The sequence below is a fragment of the Macaca nemestrina genome, chromosome 1, assembly GCF_043159975.1.
Source record: "Macaca nemestrina isolate mMacNem1 chromosome 1, mMacNem.hap1, whole genome shotgun sequence".
Classification (NCBI taxonomy): Eukaryota; Metazoa; Chordata; class Mammalia; order Primates; family Cercopithecidae; genus Macaca; species Macaca nemestrina.
The window spans coordinates 183,383,024-183,406,821 of NC_092125.1; the positions used below are offsets into that span (position 1 = coordinate 183,383,024).

The 23,798-nt window shown below is 45.2% G+C and overlaps 1 long non-coding RNA gene across 1 annotated transcript in view; it reads left to right on the forward strand.

Moving 5' to 3' along the window:
- LOC105495022 (uncharacterized) overlaps positions 1-23,798 on the forward strand; it is a 71,698-nt gene that overhangs the window by 34,673 nt on the left and 13,227 nt on the right. Inside the window, exon 3 of the long non-coding RNA XR_011621108.1 lies at positions 10,041-10,186. This is a non-coding gene — a long non-coding RNA (uncharacterized lncRNA). The remainder of the gene's footprint in view (positions 1-10,040; positions 10,187-23,798) is intronic.

Below are 23,798 nucleotides of genomic sequence, written 5' to 3' on the forward strand. Positions count from 1 at the left end.
CTTCTCTACCAGACACACCTTAGGTTTTCCCCAGGTCTTGAATTCCAGCTCATGAGCAGTCTCGGTGGCTTTTGGAGGTGTGGCTCTCTGGAAAGAAAAGAAACCTTCCCCCAAGATGTCCAGGTCTGAGGGTGTGATCCTTCCTGTGGCACCCAGCTCTGAGGCAGGCATTAAAGGCTTTAGATTTTAGGCCACAGGCTCTGGGCTGGGGAGGACTTGGCAGCTCTGCTCAGTTGTGGAGCATATGTTGCGGGCCTGGCACCAAGAAAGGCACTGGGGCTCCAAGAGCTGCACTGGGGTGGACCATGCCAGTTCGGAGCTCACAGCCTGGGTGTGGGGACAGACATGTAAGCAGATAATGACAACACAGGGTGATACAGAGGTGGGAGGCTGCAGGGGACCTCAGGAGGGCCAGGGTCAGGGAGGGCTACTTAGATAATGGAGAGCGTGGGCTGGAGCTGAGTCCTGAAGAATGACACAGAGGAGCCCTGCCTGGGCCCAGGGTCACTCCCTTCAAGCCACTACCCTTCGGGAAGGCAATGCCCAGTCATTGCTCTGTCTCGTTTCTGGGCTTGGCCTGCCAAACCACAGTGTGAATAATCACATCAATAATAACCATACCTAAATAATGCTTACTATATTTTACATGTTTGATTTGTGGTAAGTCATTTAATTTTCATGATGACCCTATAAGGTAGGTGCAATGAATACTTCTCTTTTTTAGATACAGAAACTGAGGCACAGAATATTTTTGTAACTTGTCCAAGGCCTCAGCAGTAGGATGTAGTAGAGCCAGGATTCAAACCCAGACAGCCTAGCTCTAGGATCTCTATGGGCATAACCAACACACCATGCTGCCTCATACTAGCTCCCAGAATCGCTGTTGGGGCCCTGGCCCCCTGTGATCAGCAGCCGTAGAGGATACCTCAGGTATCTGGATGGTCTTTTCCCCCGAGCGTGTCATGTGGTTGGTAGTCCCCATGTTCTCAGGCACCTGACACCTCTGACATGAACTCTTGAGGGTCCAGGTGCTTTGTGTGTCTGTCAGGTCTGTAACCCACACTGAGAATCCCAGCCACGGGCAATTACAACCCCCACCTCGAAGCCAGTGGTAAGTTCACCACTCACGGGAGATTCTAGGAGCCCAGCCCTGATGGAGGGTCCCAGAAGCTGCAAGGTCCATTGCCCAAACCTGTCTCATTCTTTCCTTTGTCCATGTCCTCACAATGCCCCTCCTCTCCTCTCAGAGAAGGATGCTTGCAGGAGGTGACATTTAAGTTGGATCATGAAAGGTGAGGAGGAGTTTTCCATGCAGAGGAGAGGGGCACAGACATTTCAGGTGGAGGGAGTGGCCCAAGCACAGGTGTGGGTGCGCGATGTGTTTGGGAAAGGGGGAATGCCAAGGCTGGGATGATGAGGCTGGGAAGGTAGGTTGAGGCTATGCCCTTGGCTTTCAGTCAGTAGGCAATGGGGAGCCACTAAATAGCCTGGAGCAGGGGACTTAAATGGGCATGCTGGTGTTTTAGAAACACCATAGGGGATGGTTTCACAGGGAGGGGCTGGTGGCAGTCCCGGAGGGAGGCTGGAGCTATGGTTCCCTTATGATAATGGCCTGAATTGAGGTGGTGACAGAGAAGGGGAAGATCAGAGATGCTTTTTAGAACCTGGGACTGTTGATAGTGGGATGAAGGAGGGAAGGAGTTAAAGCTTGACCCCCAGGTTCCTGGTTTGGGTGACTGGGACTTGGTTCCCCAGGAGGAGGGGTGCATGTGGGTAGAGGGTGGTGAGAAGGCTTTGGACTCTGACTTAGGTGGAGCCGTGGTAGAGAAGTCTCCTGGATGCTTACCTAAACAGGTCAACACAAGAACAAGATCTGGTCTAGAGACAAAGATCTGAGAGTCCTCAGAGGAGGCTGGAACCTGAATCCCTGGAAGGTGTGAAATCCTCCGAGGAGAGTGTGTTGGTGACACCAGGAAGGAGAAGCAATGTCTGGGACCCTGAGAAATGCCAGCAGTTCAGGGGAGGGCTGCAGAGATTAAACTGTGAGGAATAATTCATTCACTCAACAAACTCAGTGCCTCCTATATGCCAGGCTCTTCTCTGAATACTGTGAATGCAGCAGAGAACAAGGCAGAAAAAACCCTGCCCCACGGCAGTACATTTGAGTGGGAAGAGGCAAACAAAAGTAGGACGTGTTACAGTGATAAGTGCTATGGAAGCTGATTAAGCAAAGGAGGTTGGAGGGTCAGATGGGGCAGCAATGATAAACGGAGGAGGTGCCACTGAAAAGGTGACTTTGAACAAAGATTTGAAGGAGGTGAGCAAGGTGGATTTTGGGGGAAGACTCTTCTAGAAAGAGGAAGCAGCAAACACAAAGACTCTAAGGCAAGAGTATGTCTGGTACGTGGGAAAAATAGCTAGGAAGCCTTGCGGCTATCATAAAAAACATAAATATTATTATTGCATGATTATTATGTAGTTTTGGTATCTACCCCTGCTGTGTACTGCAATGAGTTTTGTAGGGGTGAGCTTGGGTAAGCCCCTTGACTCTCTGTGCCTTAGTTACCTCATCAGTATAATGGGGATAATAATAGTATCTACTTATAAGTAGAATTAAATGAGTTAATGTGTGTAAAGTACCTAGCACAGTGCCTGGCACAGAGTGTTTACTGTTATTATTATTAATTATTATTATTATTATTTGAGACGGAGTCTCGCTCTGTCGCCCAGGCTGAAGTGCAGTGGCATGATCTCAGCTCACTGCAAGCTCCGCCTCCCGGGTTCATGCCATTCTCCTGCCTCAGCCTCGCGAGTAGCTGGGACTACAGGCACCCGCCACCATGCCCAGCTAAGTTTTTGTGTTTTTAGTAGAGAACGCATTTCACCATGTTAGCCAGGATGATCTCAATCTCCTGACCTCGTGATTTGCCCGCCTTGGCCTCCAAAAGTGCTGGGATTATAGGTGTGAGCTACTACGCCTGGTCATTATTAACTATTGTTATTATCCTTATTATTTTTATCACCATCATCTCCCTCTTTCTAGACTTTGAACCCTTTAAGGACAGTGGCTATGCATGGTTCTTCCTTGCAGCCCAGGGTCAGCCCATGGCAAGGCTCACAGTATGGGCTCGATAAGGGGAGGGTTTTGGATAGAACAAATCAAAGAATAAATGGCAGGACATGGAAGGCAGCCAGGTCCCTTCTTGCCCCACTCCCGCAGCTCCCCAGACCCCCAGAGTAGGACAGAGCCTGGACTGGCTGGGGCTCAAAGCAGGCACATCCTCAAGTCAGTGTGTGCGGAGCCTCCAGGCCTGACAATCTATTTGTTATTAAGGTAATAAATAAACAAGTTGCTTGTCAGCACGGGGACTGGCACGAGTGCCTTAGAAGATAAATACTGCCTCTGAAATAGACAAATATTTACCATCCTCCAGACGAAGTTGTCAGCCCTGCTAAAGGCCTCCAGGGCTTAGAATAAAGTGAACGTTAAGATATTTTTGTTTTACCCTAATGGAAATATATCCGTGTACTTCTTCAGAGCAAAGAATGTGAAATTGCCTGTCCTTGAGCACGCACTATGTGCCTGGGCCTTCCCACAAGCTCACCACAACCCTTTAGGGCAGGGATTGTGATCATCATTTTACAGATGAGGAGATGGAGACTTGAGTGAGTTAAGTGACTTGCTGAAGGCCACACAGCTGGAGATGGTAGAGCTAGGATGAATCTGACTCCCAGCCCCGGCTCTGGGTTGGAGCTTCCTGTAGCCAATGTGTTGAGATCCTTAGCTCAGTGGGTAGAGTGGAAGGTAGGAAGACAAGCTTGCCTGAGGATGCTGGGGCTGCTTTTGCTTCATGGAATAGACAAATGGAGCCCATGAGGGTCTGTGCACCAGAGTGAGGTGGTCCTGGGAGGTTGGAGGAAGTTGTTTGAATTATAAGACTGGGAGTGTCAGAGATGGCAGAGGCCTTTGAGGTGGAGCATCTCCTGAGTGTGCAGGTAGAGTGATTGCAGCACCTCTATGCCAGATTGCCAAGGTTTGATCCTAGCTCTGTCAGTCATTAGCTGCGTGACCTTGGGCAAGTTACTCAACTCTCTGTGTTTCTGTTTGTTTCTCCATAAAAGGAACATAATAATAGCTTACCTTGAAGGGTTATTAAAAGGATGCAGAAAGTGAGTAGGTACAAAGTACTTAAACTGTGCCTGACACATACCAAACAATAAATATTAGTTATTATTATTACCACTATTGAGTTGTTTATGTGTCAATCATTCATTCAGCAAAATTTATGTGCCTGAAGCAGATGCCATCAGTGCCCATTCACATGCACCTGGCATTGACCAATTCTGAGCACAAGGGGCAGGCCAGAAGTAGTGGGGCATTAACACAATGCCTCCCTCTGGCCTCTGCTGCCCAGAGCAGCTCTCAGCCAATGTGTATAGGAGCTGGTAGATAGAAACCCCACTTCTTCTTCCTTTGAGTGGGATAACTCTGAGACAGGAGTCCTACACTGGCTCCCAGAGTTAGGTTCTAGTTACTCATGGAGGTAACTTTCTTGAAAAATGCATCTTTGTTGGTGCTTTCCCTGCTCTGTATCACCTCTCAGTGTCCCTTCAGTGTCAGTTGGGGTCATTTCCCAAATTCACTACCTGCACTCGAGTCCTTGCTTTGGAATCTGCTTCTGGGAAAACCCAAACTAAGGCAGTTCCTAAAATGCATCAGATCCTATGTTTGAGACAGCTGAGCCAGATGAAGTGGGGATGGGGAGATGGGGAGTTGGGGAGGGAGTTTCTAGCAGAGGGAAAGACATCTGCAAAGACACAGAAGTGAGCAAACTATGCTTGGCAAAGGGTGAGGAGAGCAATATGGCTGACACAGAGAGCTAACTGACTTAAAATTCAAATTTAAGGTTGGCCATGATGTGGACAGGCTTAGAGAAGATCCCTCTGATGTCTGTGAGGAGGAGTCTGCTCAATCACCCCAATTTAAATATTCGAGGATATTTAAATTGGCAAACGATGGGGTGTCCATCTGCATTTTTCTCCTGGAGTCCCCAATAATGTTCATTAGCTTGAGGATGGTTTTAACTAGTTGAACTTCATTAGAAAACACTAGTAATTGTTGACAAACCCCATTGCAGCACCTAAAAGCTGTGAAGGCAACTGAACAGCTTCTGGAACTGGTACAGACAAGAGGCTCAGCTCAGTCCTAGGGAGCTCAGAAAGGAGCTCTGCTCCCCACAGGGGTCAGGGGCAGAGCCTGGCCTCTTCCTCTCCCTAGACAAAGCTTTCCTTTTCTCATGTCCCTCCTTCAAAATCATCCCTTCTACACACACACACACACACACACACACACACACACACACACACCCCTTCTGTTCTTCTCATGCTTCTGCAGTCGTTTTTGGATGCTTGCTCTCTTTGTCATCCACTTCAGCAAAAAGTCCCTGAGCTTGTACTCATACAGGATTCTGTGCAAGGCCCTAGAGACCCAGAGATGCCTCAGATGTAGCTCTGTTCCCCAGAGAATCTCGCACTCTGGACAAGGAGATATATATGTACATTGACAAGGGCAATGTGGTCAAGAAGATGTTTCAATAGAAATTCAGAGGGAGGGATTAATTAAATCTAGGGAAGAGCTCATGGAAATCATTTTAACAGCAGTGAAGTCAAAGTAGGGTTTTGAAGGATGCAGAAGAGTTAGGTACTGCTCTTCCTTGATCAGGCATGTGCCTTCCTAAGAGGATGAGCATCAGACTCTGCCCAACTTTCAGCTTCTTCCTCTAGTTCAGTTCCCTCCACAGCCAGGTACATTTAGGCCCTCCCTGTCCTCAGCCACACCTTGAGTCTCACCCATCCTGGTGGGAAGCAGGAAGTGCCTGAGAACCTTGGCCTGGGACCAGCACAACCCCTCCTCACCACTTTGCTTTGGAACTCCTGAGCTGGAGCTCCCCTCCCAACCTTGTGAACCTTGGGGCTTCTTTAGTTTCCCCAGGGAGACCCTTGCATTTCATGCTCTTTTACCTCATATGGAGCCTCTGCCTTAGTCCTCCATCCTGGGTGGATACAGTCTGAATTTCCCCTTCCAATTTGTGACTCTTACATGAGCCTCGGTCACAAAGTTCCTTTTGCCATCACTCTCAAGGTTCTTGGAGCCCCAGTGTAGAAATACTGCTGATATCCCAGAATTCCAAGGTGGATGTGCAGATGAGATTTCCAGTGACACCCAGCAGGCTTCACGTGGAAGGTGGCATAGTGTAGAGATTGGGCATTCAGGCTTTACCCTTAGAGTGGCGTTGCTTTGAATCTGCATCTGCCCCTTCTTTTGCCTTTTGTCAGTAACTAACCTCTCTGAGCATCATTCTCCTCTTGTGTAAAATGAAGACATAATAACCTGCCTTACAGTAGTAAGACATAAGTTACATAAAAGGCTAAGTTTAGTACCTCTCAGGGTGTCAGGAGGAAAAGATGACCTCGTGCCTCCCATCAACAACCAAATAGTTATCTACCTCTGGCCTGGAATCCTCCCTGCAGAGCTGGGGCATCCTACTTCACCTGCTTTATTCCTTTGCTGTCTCCCCCTCTAGATTATGAGATCCCTGATGGACTCCAAATCCATTATCTGATTTATTTTATATTTAGAATATGAGGTGGGTCTGGAGAGGTGGTCTGAGGGTCTCAGGGTCATACAGACAGGTAGAGTCTGAGTGGGTCCTTGGACCTGGATCTGGCTGAGTCCATGCTCAAATATGTTAGAGCCTGGGAGATTCTGAAACATTCTGATAGACTATTCTGAAGATGCTGAATATTTCGGTCAACCAACATGGTTCCAGTCTCAGTTTCTCTCTACTAACATCGAAAATTTGCAAAAATTCAGAATTTGTGAGTGGGCCTGAAATTCACCTTTCCTTTTTCCATGAAAAGTCTTAGCAAAGGTAATTATTTCTGAAGAAAAAATGTCTGTGGGGATGTTTAATTTATATTAATTATATTAACATTATGTACCCATGGCAAAGATTAATACCCATTCTAAGCATGGTTTTGATGGGCAATAGAATATGCCACTTGTACAGAACAAACTTCCTTGCTTTCATCCTGAAATTCCCTTTTTAATTTGTCAAGCAGCTCTGAGCTCCTCCCCTACAGCCACACTAATTCTGACTGTTTCTTTTTCATGTGCTTTTATAATGGGACAGCCCCCTGCCCCTGCCATCCACTGTGCCTTACTAATGTTGAAGATGAGAGCAGAGTGGTGAAAGGAAAGAGTTCTGAAGCCCGGTCCTAGATCCTCCACTGATTCTTTGTGTCCTTGGACAAGTTATTTAACCTTTCTGAGCACTTGAGTAGCATTCAAATCTCTCTCCCAACTTCTTTTTTGTGGCCTCAGATCTCATTTGTATTCCACACATCCTTAAGTCTTCCAGCCAAACAGACTTACTTCCCATTCCAGGAACATGCCCCATGCTCTCTTCTGTCTTCACCAGGAATATTTTCCTTTCTTTGCCATTAAAATCCCATGCATTTTTAAAGACTCAAATGAGAAACTTTTCCATTAAGTTTTTCTCCCAGTAGGCTGTGAGCCTCCTGCTAGAATCACATTCTGCCTGGCATTAGAATTCTTGTAGACATAATCTTTCCATCACTAGACTGTAAGCTCCTTGAAGGTACAGTCATTGTCTTCTATATCCACTCAAATCCACATCGTAGACTAAGGGTGTATGGCTGTAAGTGGAGGAGCTGGAATTTGAAGTCGTGGGTTTTGACTGCAAAGCCGCTGTGTGATGGTTCATTTTATGTGTCAGCTTGGCTGGGTGAGGGATACCCAGATGACTGGTAACACATTACTTCTTGTTGTGTTTGTGAAGGTGTTTCCAGAAGACGTAAGCATTTGAATCAGTAGATGGAGTAAAGAATATCTCTCTTATCAGTGTGGGCAGGTATCTTCCAAGCCGCTGAGGGCCTGGATGGAAAAAAAAAGGTGGAGGAAGGGCGAATTCACTGTCTCTACTTGAACTGGGAAATCCATTTTTTTCTGCGTTTGGACTTCAGAGCTCCTGGTTCTGAGACCTTCAGACTCTGACTGAATCATACCACTGACATTCCTGGTTCTCTACCTTGCAGACAAAATATTATGGGGCTTCCTGGCCTCTGTAATTATATGAACTAATTCTCATAATAAATCCCCTGTTGTCTGTCTGTCTGTCTATCTATCTATCTATCTATCTATCTATCTATCTATCTATCTATCTATCTAATCTATCTATCTATCATCTATTTATCTCATTGGTTCTGTTTCTCTGGAAAATCCTGAATAATATACCCTGATTCCATATCCTTATGGGATGGATGAAAGAACCTCAGTTTCCCTGGCTTTCAAATGCAAATAATATTCTGTGCTTTGTGTTACCTGTAAGGGCAAATCATAAACTCTAAAGCTCTCTTCTTCCTAAGGGGTTATAGGATGGCGCTGGCTTCTTGGATGAACAGCCTGGAAATTCAGCAGGAATTCAGTAGCAGATCTATTTTAGGGACTTCACCATGGAGCCCATTACTGGATCTTGGGGATGTTCAGGCTTGAGGCTGACTATTCCTTATTTCTGGGCTTTGGGGGTGGGGGGGTCTCAAGCTAAGAGGGATTCTGAGCTGGCTCCCAGTCAGCCTTCTTACCATTTGGCATCCACTTTCCTAATCTCTTTGTGATCCAGTGTCTAGTCAAGAAACATTGATTGAGTCCTACTATGTGTCATGCATTGGGTTATCCCTGGGAATACAAAGATTAACCAGACACTCTCCTTGTCCTCCAGGAGAAGGTGGACATGTGAACAGACAATGGCAACCCAGGGAGACATGTGTTATAGTAGAGGGCAGCCCAGGGCTCATGGTGTCCCAGAGTAGGGATCATAGGAGATCTGAGAGATCACATTTCCTGCCTCTAGCTTTTTCTGGCCTGTGAATGACATTAACTCATTGTAAGGTCTTAGATTACATTTCTTCTCTGGCCTTAGTTTTCTTTCTCTACACAGCAGGGCAGGTGGACTCAGTGGTGCTCCAGATCTTACCCCACGTACTCACCTCTTGTGCTCATGCTGTTGGACACCATGCAGTCCTCCTTGTACCCTCTGTATTTCTCAAGAGGCAGAGGCCTCCCCAGAGCTCCAAGTCACATCGGGTAGAAGCCTTGGCAGTGGGGGACAGGAGATTGTTGCAGCAGAGGACTCTGGGACTTCCATAGAGGTTCCAGGATTTCTTTTGGTATCTGCTGGTGTTGGACATGACCAGGCCTGCTCTGGGCACATTGCCTACCCTCCAAGTCATGGGGGAGGCTGCTTCTTGTGATCATTGTACCAGGACCTGAGAGTGCAATGGCAAGAAAAACGGACACGATTTGTAGCCTCATGGAGTTCACTCATGGAACTCCAGGTCCTCATGGAGTCTAGTTAGAGAGAAAGTATTAATCAAACAGGCACATAAATGAATGTATAATTATATCCTGGGGTAAGTGCTGGAGTGCGAAAAACATAGTCCTAGGAGAGCAAGTATAATGAGGATTGAAGAATAGGTTTACCAGCATGAGGTCATTATTGAGAGTTGTTTTGTCAGGATGATGAGTCCAGAAGCCACATGGGAGTGAACTGAGAAGCAAGCTGGAGGTGAAGAATTGGAGGTGGTCAGTGTAGATAACTCTCAACCGATGAGCACTGAAAGGGCTGGGAGGAACTTTTGATGTCTTCCATGGCAAGCACTTTAAAAAAGATTACAAAGAGATTCACAGACATCATCTTTTGTAATCTTTAGAACAATCTTGTGACATGGGAGGGTCAGGTTTTGTTTCCACTTGACGTATGAAAAAAATGGAAATCCAGAAAGGTTTTGTGTCTTGAGTAGAGCGTTCATAGAAGAGCCAGGACTGGAACTGAAGTCCCCAGAATCCCTGCCCTCCTTCCACTTTCCAAATAAAATGCCATCTGTCTGTGGGTTATTTGAATGAATGAGAACTGTATTCACCACACTCAAGTTTTCTTTATTACATTTTCTCTCCTCAGGCCCTACAGATTCAGGACCACGGCCAGCACCCACACTGCCTTCCGTAAACACTGAGCTAAACCTAGAGCCTCGGTGATGAGATCAGCACTGCCTTTGTAAGTTGGTTTTCTCAACAAACATCAACCGAACATCTACTAAGCATAAGGTGAGATGACAGGTTCTGGGGACATGGAACTAGAGAACTGCACATAAAGAGCCCACAGTCTAGGATGGACAAGACATGGACACAGAGTGTGAGAATGTGCACAGGGGTTGTGGGATCCTAAAGGAGAGTGAGGGTCAAAGAAGGCTTCCTGGAGGAGACACAGCCTGAGGTGAATCTTGAAGACAGAAGATGGCAGTGAGGAGCTACTGAGGGGTTTTAAGCAGGGATGTGACAAGGTCACATGTGTGTTTTAGAGAGATTTCTTGTGCAATGTGAGAATAGAGGAGGGGTGAGAGAAGCGATGGGGAATGACTCAGGAGACTGAATAAGAAGTCTCCCAAAGCACATTTTAAAAGGCATAGCCAGGTTTTAATCTTGTTTAAAGATTAAATATTCTGTGTTTTATATGTTTTCTTTTGGCATTGGAAAGTTTCACTTTCTTGACCAGCAGAAGCTGATATTGAGGGAATTACATTGCTGGTGGGCAGGAGGAAAATGAAATGCAGAGAAACAGGGAAGGAGGAGAATCTGATTTGTTGAGCTGTTGTTATGCATCAGCACTATGCTAGGTGCTTTTTACATAGTCTCGTTTAATTCTCCCAACAACCTGTGAAGTAATGAGGTCTTCATAGTTTATAACAATAAACTGAGGATTAGAAAGGTTAATTACCTGTAGCCCATGGCCAAACACACAGATAAAAGGAAGAGGCAGGATTTGAACCCAGGTCTGCATTGTTCCAAATGCCTCACATTCCTTTCTCATGCATATGTGATCTCAGTGGAGAATGTGGTGGAGACCTAGCTGACAGAAGAGCAGAGTAAGGCCCCTAGGTACCTACCCCTGCAGCCTTCTTGTTCACACACAAAGGAATAATCACAGTAAGCATTCTTTCCTCAGCTTCTAAGTACAGGAGTTTTAGAAGGCTACAAATAGACTCAGTATGTGTGACATAGTCACTCCTAGGCTAGGTGGGTTTTACTTGCTTCTTACCACCCCATGGTATCACATCTCGCAGAAAAGAGTGCTTCTGTGTTCAGGGACAAGAAGATAAGAGGTTTCATATCGGTGCCAATTACCTTCCTTGACACCCCTGAGATGCCCTTGGCCCCCAAATTTTGGAGACTACACCATTCTCTCTGGGCCTTTTGTGGCGGCTGTGGCAGCGTCTGCCGCAGAGCCTGAGGAAGGTTTATGGAGATGGTCACACTCCAGTGCCCAGCCTACTTGTTGGAACTTTCCAGAAATATTGCACTGCAGACATTTTCCACGCCGTTATGCTAATGGAATCAGGAAAAATCAATTGTCCTTAAGGAACAGGGGAATGAGACGTGCTGTAAATGCCACGGGATGAGTGATTGGTTGATTGCTTGCCCGCGATCGGAGCGCGTCTCATCCCTACATTATTCTGATGAATTTTTATGGCATGCCTCCTTTCTTGCCTGCTCCCACCCCCCCTTAGCTGGGGAAGAAGGTTTATGGCTTGCAGCTTCTCAGTTGATTGAATGCAGCTGGCATTGTTACAGCAGAGGACAAATAGGTACATTTGCTTTACAGGCTGAGAAAAGTGGGTTTGGAGAAATTGCACAGCCACGTCCCTCTGCAACAAAGGCGCCCTTAAAAATGCAGATATTTTTAATGAAATGACTTTATTCTCCTTCCAGGCTGTCCCTAATCTTTCGGTCAGAGGAAAGGGCAAAAAAAAAAAAAAAAAAAAAAAAAGGTTGGGGAAAAGAAATGTATAGCTTGTGATTCCGCGGAAATCCGATTTTTCATTCTTATCACAAAGGACGCTAACGAAGGCATTTCATTAGTATTCATTTTAGGCCAATGTGATTTTCTCCTCTTTGCTAACACAAAAATAAATAAATAAACAGTCAAGCTATGTCTGGGAAACTGCCGACAAGGCGGCTTGGAGCAGAGGTCAGCATTTTTTGGAATGAGTGTGCACCGCATTCAGTAAGGTGGCCAAGAAAATGGATCCAGCTCAAATAAGGGCCATCTGGGGCAGGGAAGAGACAAGGTTTGGGATGGAGACAGGTCCCTTGGGTTTCCAAGCTGGTGTCCAGCTTGGCCATGGCAGTTTGTGGACCGGAGAAGGCAAACAGGCTGTGACTACTGTTTTCCGTGGGGAGTTCTCTGTGCCTGGCTGCTGGTTCTGAGGATGGGGATACTTCAATCCTGGCCAGGGCACTAGGCAACTCCTATTGTTCTTCTTTCCTGTTTCTTCCTCAAGGGAAACTAAGCCCTGTTGAGGGCTGGGAAATCCTACTGGGTGAAAATCTGGGAGTGTTTGGCTGGAAAGAGGAGATTTGGGGACACAGCTGTTGTCTTCATCCATCCAAGGGAGTATTGTGGACGGAGAAGCAGGCTTATTGTATTGGACTTCAGAGGGCTAAACTAGACTCAGTAGGTGGAAGTGACAGCACGGCAGAGAAATCCATCAGATTTGAGATCAAATTTCGGATCAAGCATTTTCTGAAGATGTCCGCAGGCAAGTCTCTGAGCCTCCGTGTCCACATTTTTAAAAGGAGGTAAACGAGAATAAACCCAATGTATTCTTTCCAGGCTACTGGAAAGTACAGTAACTTGGAAGTTACTGTGCTAGGAAGTGGCTCTCAGTGACTCCTTTGTAGAGAAGGGGAAACCCAGATTCAGAGGTGGTAAGAAGCACAGCCTCTGGGAAACAGGCCCCTAGACTCCGAGGCCAGAGCCCCTTGCCTGCCCCAGCCAAGGGCATCCTTCTTCAGCTACTTCTCAGGGCTGCTGTATGGAAGAGGTGAGTGAGATACACAAGCAGAACACTGTTTGTTCTTGGATAAAAATTCTTACCCAGTTCACCTCAAAAACCAAGTCATCTGACATATTTCCATCTCTCTGGGGCTGTACACTCCTGGAGGCCAGTGTCCCTTTGTACTCTCTGTGCTTAATTCAGACATTTCAGCAATTCCTGACTTGCCTTAACATGCTGTGTCTTTTGATACTTCCTGATCCTGGCCTATGCTACTGTCCCTGCATGGAACATTCTCTTCGGCCTTTTTCATTTGGCCGAATCTCACCCATCCTTCAACTCAGATTCTACAGCTTCTGCAAAAACTTCCTTGACACCCCACACAGGCCTGTTATTCTCTCTGCTCTTGTTGGGTCACTGTGTAGTTGTTTATAGAACCACAATGACACTATTAATAGTAACACAATGCGCAGTGGGAATCATGGTGTCAGGCTGACCTGAGTTCAAATCTTGACACTGCTGTGTAATCATGAATGAATTACCTAAACTCTCTGAGCCTCCCTTTCCTCACTGGTCGATGGTGATAGTTATAGTAATGGTACCTATTTGGAGAATTCAATGAGAAATATTTGTAAAGTACTTTCTCAGTGCTTGGCACATAGAAGACCTCAGGCAATTCAAAATGAATGACTGAATAAAGTTTCTTTTAGGTTGGCTAGAAATATTGATAGAGGTGACTAAGGACTCATTTGTTTTTCCATTCCCTCACTCCTCTTGTCCATTTTCCCCTGGCCTTATTCCTTCCTGCCTGTGCCATGAATGATAATTAACACCCACAGTGTGCCAGGCAGTTAGGGGCAGACCCAGGATAGAACTAGGGTCTCTGAAGCTCTAATGTAGGACTCTTTTTCATCGTCCCTCTCCCAAGCAGGTAGCTTCTCAAGGCAGGTGTTGCATCTTTTTTACCTGTCTCCCCTGCTGTGCCTCCCACAGGTTAGGCCCCAACGTGGGTGGTCTGTGAGGTCTGTGAAGGGCCGGAGTCGTGGGCTCACTGGCAGGGGGATCTGGAGCCCAGTTCAATCTCTGCCTGCCTGTGTGACCCCGAGGCCATCAGTTTTCTCATCTGTCAGGGAGTGGCCCTACTTCCTGCCAGACCTGCTGCACTGGGCTATTGTTAATCAGAGAGGAAGAGGAGGGTGCTTTGTCAGCTCTCATGCATGGTAGGGGTTGAAGCTATTGCTGCTGTTTCTGTGTCCTTGTTGTTGTTATTGCCTCTCAAAATAAAAAAAGTCCCCATAGCCAGGGTCCTGGAGCCAGTCTGTTAGAGGAGATGGCTCTGCCCTTGAAAGCCACTCTCCCGGTCTGGCGTTTCCTGTGAGTAATTTGAAACTGGGGCTCAGGGAACTGAACTCCAGTTAATGGTTTTCAATAAAGAATTAAGTGCTGCTTGTCAGGCTGGCGCTGGGGCCCGGCTTCCCGGAAAGGGGGAGAGTGCTGGGGGGTGGGGAGCAGTTACGTGCGTTTAGGGATGCGTTTGCATTTTCTGGTCAGTTAGGCAGTCTGATGAAAAAGGGATAAGATCAGGCCACAACAGCCAGAGGGCGGAGGTGGTGGTGGTGGGTGGGGAGCAAGAGAGACTCAGACCTCGCACTGTGTAGGCTGCAGGGAGGGAGTAATGGTCATTGCCATTAGAGCTAGATCAGCTGTTTCTACAAAAAGCCTGTTAGGCACTTGGCTCTTGCCCCTTCCCCTTGGGGCAGCCCCTGTGGGAAGGAATGCTGAAGCTTTTCCTGCTAGTGCTGCCTTCCACAGCAGACATCACCTTTATAATAACCACAGCTCTCCTTACATGCTTTTTGCATAAAATAATTCTTTAAAGCTTCATCCACAACCCTAAAAAGTTGCTAGTACTTTCCTCACTCTTGTTTTTCAGATAAGGAAATTGTGGTACAGAGAAGTTAAGTAACCTGCCCAAGGTCACACAGCTTCTGGAGTTGGAGATCAGGGCTTCAAACCTAGGTACTCCAGCACCAACATTATGCTGTTCAGCCACTTTGCGGTATTGCCTGTTATAGGGTCTTGAATTCTTTTTCTCCAGCCTAGGAGGTTGGCAGAGGAGGGTCATTCACTCCATCTCATAGCTGAGGAGACAGGGCCTGGGGGTGTTGTGCCTCTGCCAGGGGACCAGAGAGAGGGAGAGGTAAATCAGGCATCCAGACATGGGGGAGAAGGACAAAGGCCCCACAAGAAAGGTATTCGGTAGCAAGTATCAAAAGACTTAAAAATGTTCATACCCTTTGTCCTAGTATTTCTGTTTCTGGGCGTCTGCTCTAAGGAAATAATCTTTCCAAAAGAAGACAATTCTAAATAAAAGAAAAGATTGATTATTTATAATATCAAATGATGGAAGCAATTTAAGTACCTAACCATTGGAAATGGTTGAATAAAATCCGGTGTTTACACTCAATTTGACAGTCTGTAGCTGTGAAAAATAATGGTTCTGAAGGCAACATAGTAATCTGAAAGAATGCTTATGATATAATGTTAAATAAGGAGAAAAGTAAAAACCAAATTGTCTGAATAATAAAATCTCAAGTATGTACCAAACATGCAGGAGATAAGCAAAATAATAGTTGCTGTGTTGGGATGATGAAATTGTAAGTTCTTTTACTTTGTTTTCAACTTTCTATAATGTGTTGCTTCAAGTATAGATAAATTGATGGACTTGGTCCAGAATATTGTTGTATGACCTAGGAAAAGCTACATCTCTCTATGCTTCAGTTTCCTAATCAGTAAATATGGATAAAGTCTCCTTTTTCCTGGTTGCTATATTTAATGAGATAATAGACATAGTGTACCCAGCAGGAGGCCTGTGCATAGTATGATGCACAATTACTACCCTGAACTTTATTCTGTTTCTCACATATTGTCTTCTGACTTATTGATATTTGCACAGTGAGGCTGGGATAGCCAGGCCCAAACCTGTATCCTAGATACGAGGGCTTCCCAGAGTCAAGCACAGACATATCACTCCTCCACTGCCTTACATCTGCCAAAAGAATGAAGGCCAGATCCTCCAAGGAGAGTCAGCTGAGATTGACTTCCCCTGAGGGTGTCTCTGAGAAACACACACCACTAAGCTGGCCTTCTTTTCTGAGAACTTCTGGTGGGGCATAGAGACCTGTGTGGTTGTGATGCTGCCTGCTGGGGGACCCATAGGCCATCAATTTTCTCATTCATTTGTTCATTCATTACTCATTTACTTTCTCATTCGCTGCGTCATGTAGATGAGCCTTATTGAATGTTGACCCCATACCTACTAGGCGTAGGGGTGGGGGTCTGTACAAGGGGTTTTCACTTACCTTAGCTTATTGAATCCTCACATTTGCATTGCAGAAGAGGTTCACTTAGCTAAGCATGGCAATTTTTAAAAGTAAGATACAAATGAATGTCTCTCCTCGCATAGGCAGTCAGTTAGTCCCCTGGCCCTGTCAACTCTGTCTTAGTGCCTTTCAGATCTAATCCTTCTGCTTCCGCCCTCAGCTTCAGTCACTCTTTTTGCCAGAGTCATCTTTATAAAACCCAAGCCTGACCTTAGGAGAACGTCCCTGCTCAGCCTGTAAAAATCAGTTTCTTTTGGTCTGATCTCCCATAATCTACCCCAACACATAGCCACTTCTCCTGTGCCTCAGTGCCCCTTTATGGCTTGTGCTTCATACACTCTTCCTACTTTCTAGAATGCCTTTCCTACATGACAGACTCTAACCCATCCTCTAAAACCTCGCTCAACCACTGCTCCTCTTTGGCTCCCATAAAGGATTTGCTGCTCCCCTTCTGTGCCCATCTCTCACTGTACTGCAGTAACTTCCAAGTCTGTTCTCCTCCCACTGCAGGACCATGTATTCCTCAAGGGCAGAGACCATGCCTTTTTATTTTTGTGTCCCCAGAGCTTAGCTCAGAGCCTGGCACAAGCAGAGGCCCAGTGAGTGTTTGTTGAGTGAATTATGAATGACAGTGTGATCTCAGGGCCTCCACTAGGGAGGAGAAACACGGCTCTTTGACCTCTTGGGAATGGAAAGTATTCTCAGCTGAATTCTCTTGGCAGACACTTTCCAGCATCACCAGCTGCTCGCTCCCCAAAGGCCCTGTCTCTGCTCAGCCCCCCAGCTGATATGAGAACATTTGGCTATAAACCTGGCTAGCTGTGGGATTGCGGCCAGCACCTTGCAGAGAGCTCATCCTGGCAAAGCCTTGACCTGAACTGCTGGGCATGCATGAATGCTTATGGTCTGGCCTTGCCACATCCCAGCCCCATGCCGTGCCTCTGTGCCCCCTCATGCTCCAGGCTATATCACTACTGAAAAGTTTCCTGAAGGCATCTTGTGATTTCACTTTTCTTTATGGTTCCTTCTGCCTGGGATGTTCTCCATCTGCCCACGCTTTCATCTTTGCTTAGTGAATTCCTACTGATTCTTCTTCTTGGTTCAGGTGTCACCTCTCTTCTGGGCCAGGAGCCTGCCCTGAGCACCTCCCAGTCTCTGGGGGCACCTCCATCATGATACTGTTCACACTGTGTTGTCATTATCTGTTTATTTTCCCAAAAAGTCTGTGGGCTCCCTGAAGGCAGACACTTGATTTAATTCACTTTGGTGTCCCTAGTACCTTGATCACAGTAGCTGCTCACAAGTATGTGCTGCATGGGTGAATGGTTGGATGGATATGTGAGTAAATTGTGCTAAGACTCTTCCCTATTGCTCTGAATCAAATAAGTGGTACACCGTCCATGAAGGGGACCTGAGAACGCTCCCCAGTGCAGCAGTGGGTTGGAGAGAGGCCTGGGCTTCAGAACCAGCTCTGCTTCCAATCGGTTCTGAGTTCTCTCTTCACCTGTCTAAATTTGTTTACTGACCTCTTAAATGGGAATTACAACCCTTGCTCATCATACCTAGTAGAGTAATTGTGAGGATCAAATGAAACAATGTCTCTAAAATTGTTTTGCAAACTGTCAAGTGCTGTGTTTTTACTCTGTGGGGGAAAGTTCAGTGCTGTCAGGTGGCAATGCCCACTAGGGGGAGTGGCAGAGCAGGCCAGGCCCTTATATTGGAGACATGGGGACAGTGGACGCCAGCTGTGGGGTAGAACTTAGGCTGGCCCAGAAAGAGGGGATGCAGGGTCCAGGACGCTTCATATTGAGGTCCCTGGCTCCCCTCTCCTCAGCACTTCTCTCCAGGTTTAAAGGGATGGCTGGGCTATCTTTGAATTGCTAGAGGAGAAAGAAATTAGAAAAAGAAAACCTGGCCTGATGGCAAGGGGGCAGCCCTAACACTGCCTTATTGTGGGGGTGGGAGGTGGGAGTGGGAGATAGCTATGGGCAGGCAGAAAGTGTAGGACTTCAGCTTCTTTCCTTTAGGCACTGTTTTCTGTGACTAGCTCGAGAGCCTGGATGTCAGGGCTCTGAGGTCATTGTCTGACCGGTATAAGGCATATCTACTGGCTTATGGAATGCCACCTTATTGGGACAGGGTCTGGGTCTGCACATACCTCTCTCCATGGGTGCTTGAAATCTGCAGGCTTGGCCTACAGTTGAATAGCATCCTCTTTGCTGGGGCGGGTGGGACCAGACAAGGAGACCAGCTGGAGGAGAGCTCTGTAACCCAATTTGCTGTGCAGAGAAGCCAGTGTGTCTGGCAAGAGCTAATCGGAAAGCTGCTTCCTCTAAGCCTGGACCCAGGAGGGCCTTAGGCCTGGCTGGGCGGGGCCCCTTGGCTAGTCCAACATCACTTAGTGCTTTGTGGGAGCCACTCCCAGCGGGAGAGCACTTAGCTCTGGTAATTGGCCAAGCAGGCTTATCATTAATTCATGCCAAATTGTATTTCTTCTTTTGAGAAGGGCAGGGGATGGGGGATGGGTGGAGAGAGACGGGGGGCGGGGGGGGGCGCGTGGAGATAGAGAGAGGAAGAGTAGAAGTAGGTGGGAATAAATGAGTTTCTGAAGGGAACAGTCTGTTTCAGGGCTTGGTTGAAGCAGCTTCTTCTTGGGATTGGGAAGACTGAGGATTCATTTGCTAATTTACTGTTGACCTGAGCAAGTCACTTTCCCTCAGGTGGTCTTAGTTTCCTAATCTGTGGTAGGAGACAATAACCTGAGATCTATCTGTCTCAGAGGATGGCTTTGAGGGCTGAATCCAGATAATGAGGGATGAGTACTTTTCAGATGTTCATTTCAACATGCTAAGGGAGACGGAAGCCATTTACATTTAACGTAATTATTGATGTGGTTAGGTTTCAGTCTATCATTTTTTGGGCAGTATCTTTTGGATAGTTTTTATAGTGACTCTATTTTATTTCTTTTGTTGTCTTATCAGCTCCTTGGTGTGTAATTTAATGGTTACCTTAGGGTTTATAGTACACATCTTTAACATTGCAGTCTGCTTTCAAGCATTGTTGCAGCACTTCACATGTAGTATAAAACCTTACCATAGTATACCTCCCCTTTTTCCTCCTTGCCTTTATGCTAATTTAGTCATACATTTTACCTGTAAACTTCATAATACATTATTATTATTTTCATTGAGACAACTATCCTTTAAAGAGATTTAAATCATATTTTAAAATCTTATAAAGTCTGGTATTCTTCATTTCGTTGTGAGGATTTATATTTTCATTTGGTTTCATTTTCCTTCTGACTGAAGGACTTCCTTCAATATTTTTTATACTGCTATTCTGCTGGTGGTGAATTATTTTGGCTTTTATATGTCAGAAAAAGTTTTATTTTATCTTCACCTTTGAAAGGTATTTTCATTGGGTATAAGATTCTAGGTTGACAGATTTCTTTTTATACTTTAAAGATGCTGCTCCATTGTCTCCTGGCTTCATTATTTCTCTTTAGAACTCCTTTTTCACCTTATCTCTGTTTCTCTTTTTATAACATTTCTTTTCTCTATGGTTGCTGTTAAGATTTTTCTTTTATTACAGGTTTTGAGAAATTGGATTATGAAGTGCCTTGGGGTAATTTTCTTAATTTTTCTTGTGTTTGGGGTTCATTGAGCTTTTGGATATATGAGTTTATAGTTCTCACCAAAATTGGAAAAATTTGCAGCCATTATTTCTTCAAATATTTTTTCGGTACCCTTCCTCCTTCAGGGACTGCCATTATACATATATTAGGTTTCTTGAGGTGGTCCTGTAGATCGCTGATGTTCTTTTCATTTTAAAATTCCTTCTTTTTTTCTTGTGACTTATTTTGAATAGTTTCTATTTTTTTCAACTTTACTCTTTTTTTGCAAGGTCTAATCTGTCTGTAATTCATTCACTCCATTGAAATTTTCATCTCAGACATTGCAGTTTTCTCCTCTGGAAGTTTAATTTTGATCCATTTTAATGTCTTTTATGACTACTTAATTTTTTCAACAGAGAGAATACAGTCATAATAATTATTTATTGTCTATATTTCCTAATTCTAATATCTGTGTCAGTTCCGATTGACTATGTGTCTTCTCAATGTGGGTCCTACTTTTCTGGATTTTTACAAGCTTTGTAGTTTTTGACTGAATTCCAGACATTGTGAATTTTACCTTGTCTTGGGCTGTATATTTTTATATTTCTTTAAGTATTCTTGAGATTTGTTCTGGGATGCAGTTAAGTTACTTGGAAACATTTTGATCCTTTTGGGTCTTTATTTTAAGATTTGTAGGCAGGATCAGAGCAGCTTGTGGTCTAGAGCAAATTATTCCTCATGACTAAGAGAAGACTCTTCTGAGTACTCTACCCAATGCCCTGTGAATTATGATTTTTTTCAAGTTGGCTGGTAGGAACAGAAGCTGTTTCTAATCCTGTGTGAGTACTGGGCTCTGATAGGTCTTTCCCTGGCCTCTTGTAGTTTCTTCACACATACGCACTCATTGTTCAGTGGGGAACCTTTGCAGATTTCTAGAATTCTGTCTTTGTGCAGTGCTGTCTTTCTCTCCAGTACCCTTTCCTGTGAACTCTAGTAGTTTTGCTCTCCTGGGATTCTCAGCTCTGACTCTACAATTCAGGGAGTCCACAAGATTCTCCCTCCCTGTGCTGAGGCCTGGAAATTCTCAAAGCAGTAAGCTGGGGGCAATGGTAGGGCCCACCTTGCTTATTTCTCAAAGATGATTATTGTTCTTTGAGAAACAGTAAAAACTATTGTTGCCTCATGTCCACTGTTTTGAAAACCATTGTTTCATATATTTTGTCTGTTTTTTTGGGAGTGGAGTTGTTTTACATGAGAAGGCAAGCCCTACCCTTGTTACCACCTTGCTTACAAGTGGAAGTTCACAAAGAGGCAGGAAATGAGGATCTTTTAAATAAAGCATGCTCATATACCTAAGCCTTGATAGTGAGGGATTCCCAGGGCTGGTTACAGTAAGGTTTGATAGTCAGAGTGGAGGGCAGCACTAAAGAGGCCAAGGTCCTAAGTCCTGGAATTTGTCCCTGATTATCCTGCTACTTATAATTTTTAGAACAGAATCCAAAATTTCTATCATATTGTTCAGGATTCTTCCTAATGCAGGCACCTCCAGAAGGGCTCCCCAGAGAGAATAAATAATGAATATCATAAATAAGTAAATTATATATAGTATGTTGGTATGTAATAAATGATATTGCCTATGAAAGTCATCACCACTGTGCGTGACACACGGTAGGTAGCTAAGAACTCTTTCTAAGAAAGCCAAAGAAGATTTCTTCATATTGGGAAGCCAATGGGAGCCAAGTCTTGAAGTATGATAAATTCACCAGGTACAAGAGGGAGCAGTATCTGGCATAGGAATAAACAAGATTAAAGTTTGGATATGGGGGATATGTTTGGGAAGTGGCCACGGTCCTGTCCCTGACAAACCCACGCAGTTGCTATGGAGCAAATGCATCAAGCTTTCAGGGCTGGCAGATGGAAGTTGTGTCAGCACCACGGAGAGTTCCAAGGGAGGCCAACCTCAAAGGAGAGCACTGGCTGCTCACCAGCTGATTTACCTGGTCAACTCAGTCCCAAACCAGAGTGACTCTGTCTCAAATTCAGGCAAGGCTGATATCTTTTTTTTTTTTTTTTTTTCCGGGATGGAGTCTCGCTCTGTTGCCCAGACTGAAGTGCAGTGGCACGATCTCAGTTCACTGCAACCTCTGCCTCCTAGGTTCAACGATTCTCCTGCCTTGGCCTCCTGAGTAACTGGGATTATATGCATGAGCCACCATGCCTGGCTAATTTTTGTGTTTTAGTAGAGAGAGGGTTTCACCACGTTGGCCAGGCTGGTCTTGAACTCCTGACCAAAGTGATCCACCTGCCTCAGCCTCCCAAAGTGCTGGAATTAAAGGTGTGAGCCACCACGCCAAGCCCAGGCAAGGCTGATATCTGAATTTGACTTCAGAATTGGAAGCTAGTCCTCCCCCATCTTACATCTCTTGCTGTTGGAGTAGTTGGCAGAATCTTGTAGCACTGAAATCTTTGGACTGTTATCTGAAGATCTGGGTTTGAATCCTAGTTCTACCAGTGACTAGCTATGCAGCTTTAGATGGAAGAGTTAGTTTCTCATCCATAAAGTGAGAAAAATGATACTTATCTGATAGTGTCGTTGTGAGGACTAAGTAGGAAAGAGCTAGTAAAGCAACATAGAAACATAGATGATACCTTCCAATACTTTGCTGTGGTGTGAGTGAAACCTTTAGCAATGTTAGACCCTCTCTGGAGGTGATGTATAGGATTTCAGAGTTGATAAGGGAGAAAGGACATTCTAGGCAGAGAGAACAGCAGGAGCAAAGGCAGGAAGGCATGAAAGTGAATTACTTGGCCAGGAAATAGAGAGTAGTTTAATGAGACTGAAGTTATTCAGCTGCCACTTTTATTCTGAGGCCTCCTGAACCACTATTTTCAGCACAGAGCACTCTCTTGAACTCCTGACTTTATTTCCAGCTAGTCTATTGTGCATCCCTGTTGAAAGTTCTACATGCACCTCTAACCCACCTTTCCAAAACAGAATTCATCTCTTTCCTCCAGCATGCTGTCTTCAGATAGTATGTCAGAAGGAAGAAGTGTGACTTATGAATAGTCTTAAATTGGGTGAAAGTTGTCTTAAAGCATATGGTGACCTTATTCTCCTTTCCAACTAAGAGCAGAAAATGAGACTGGTTTAAACTGAAGCATGAGATAATTGGGTTAGAGAAAGGAAGGACTTCCAATATTGTAAATTGTAAGGAACTCAGAAGGGCTGACCAAAAGAGGTCATGCAATTCTCTCCCCTGAAGAGGAGACATTATCGTCTAGCTAAGATACTTTTTCTCATCATCACTATTTAGTAACTATTACAATAATTGAATTATTAATATTCTTTTAACAACAGTTTATATTTGTATAGAACTTTACAGCTTATAAAAGGTCTAATTCGATCTTAATTGCCACCCTATGAGGTTATGAAGATAAGGATGATTAACTCATTGCCCCTCTGCCCTCATTTTATACATGGAGAAACTGAAACTGCAAGCCACAGAAGTGATGCAATTGGCAAGAAATCAAGTGGTGCAGCCAGGAACAAAACTATGTCTCACAGCTCGCACCTAGACCTATACTTTTTTTCCCCCCCCAGTAGAGCACTCTGGCTGTCAACTGAAAACAGTAGCAGCAGCAGCAGCAGCAACAACAACAACAACACCACCAACAACAATGACAGCTGTTGAATATATAACTAAAGATCCAGAGTCCCTCTTTCCGGTTTCTGGTGTTAGTTGCTACAAGGAGTGGGAGAATGAAGATCTGGCCTCAAGGAATACAAGAGCTTTTGTTCAAAGTTCCAAGGCTAAGCTATTAGAAGGGAGAGAGGGCCTGATGCCATGTCATCTCTGACCAAGAGAATTGGTAGACTAGAAATAATC